Source organism: Aplysia californica, unplaced genomic scaffold, assembly GCF_000002075.1.
Source record: "Aplysia californica isolate F4 #8 unplaced genomic scaffold, AplCal3.0 scaffold00462, whole genome shotgun sequence".
Taxonomy (NCBI): Eukaryota; Metazoa; Mollusca; class Gastropoda; order Aplysiida; family Aplysiidae; genus Aplysia; species Aplysia californica.
The window spans coordinates 355,450-357,282 of NW_004797732.1; positions in this window are offsets into that span (position 1 = coordinate 355,450).

Genomic DNA, 1,833 nt, shown 5'->3' on the forward strand with positions numbered 1-1,833 from the left:
CCTCCCCCCAATCCTTTAGGCCGTGGGCTGCCTCCTCTCACGGCACAATGTAAATACGTTCGTATGTGTCACGACGCGGTGGAATCAGGCGCTCGTCAATTTTTGGGCATGTGAGTGACATCCTAAAGTGTGTTCATTTGTTTTGCTTTTGATGAAGAAAATACCCATCTATCTTTAACAGAAGTCGATATATTTGCGATTGAAGGGGGTGGGGTTTGCCTGGTCTCAGGGGTATACTTAGCGAGGAAATGGTTGACAAAGTTTGGTTACTTCCAAAGCTTGAGTGTCCTTTTAAACTGCAGATTTATATTTTGGTGCCTAAAATCAATATTTTTCAGTAAAATCCATACAGAAATGTGCTTTAAATGGTCATAAAAAGAGTTAAAGAAAAAAAAAACCCAAACGAAAATTTAAAAAATATTGCCCAAGGCTAGAAAATGGCTGGTTTCTTTGTTTTCATTATTTTGACGAGTGCCTGATTTCACCACGACGCCTCACATATGTCTTGGACTAATTGGTGGCTGGCCGCTGGCGCTCATCGTGGACAATCGATGTGTTTTTGCATTATGGATGACTCTTGCCGGACACGCCTCTGCGTGCCTTACAGCACAGTCTTTGCCTTGTGGCGGTCATGGCGCTACCTTGGAATTGCAACGTTCTAGCTGCTGACATCTTTGGGCCGTTTTGAGTTACTAAGACCTACAGGTCATAAACTAAAGTTTAATGTTCTGTTTTCTGTGTCAAAGTCGTAAGATTATTCGAAGTCGCTATCACTGTATTCAAAGAATTGAAACAAACAAAAAGAATTGCATTCGAAAAAGCTTGACGTGTTGTGAAACTCAACATTTTGTACGTCAGATTTCACAAACTAGGTTCTGAGCAGACGAGATTTTGTAATAATTCTAGGTTAGCAATGTGTGTGGTATGTTTACCTCGAGGGAGGAGTTTGTGGTTAGGCACTTAGCGGTTACATGCGAAAGACCAGAGGTTCGATTCCCGTGTGGGGAGAATTTAAATCGGTTATTTCGGTCTTTCTTTTGAGACGATATATCCGTCTAAGCCGGGATTGGCCGTAACAGTCAAAGCCCACCTCTTGAATTATCTAAATTGTATCGGTGGGAAAGTAATAACACATCTAAATTATAATTTTTATTTGTAGCTTTTCTGTTGCTGAACTCAGAAGTCTTCAGGAATCACCGTGTTTAAAGCAAGTAAAAAGTTAACCCTCCTTTGAGCAGAATTGAACTGGGGGGACATCTTGAGAGCTTGCCAAAGTCGTGGCGTCATGTCGCCGAACATCAAAATGATGGAGTCGAGAACCTCGTTGATGAGAACAGCAAATCGAATCTCCTTTTATCGTTCTCGCGTTGGCGTCTTTCAGAGCCTACAAAAATACGCGAATGCTTACTCTACGCTAGCTCGGCTGCTCTCAGATGATCATTTATGCCCCAGACAGGCTCAATATTTATTGCTTTATAAAATCAGCTTTGGATTAAAGAAAAGGTTATTTATTTAATTTTTTCTTTTGTGGGACGAAAATGCGTCGTAAAGTTATCAGAAGAAATTAATTTTTTTAGACGTCGGGGACGAAGATATCGAATAAGATATTTATGAGGGTAGGGGTAGGAGGTTATTATGAACGTGTCTAAGTCGCAAGGCTTGTATACAGAGAGAGATATCAGGCAGCCGGCGAGCTAGACAGATCTATAGATACATGGACCCACGAAAATGAACGGATGAGTGTGTGGGTGTATGAACAGATCAAAGGAGGGACAGATAGGTAATCATGCAGGACACTCTTTTTTAAATAGAAATTAATTTTTAAAATTGGGG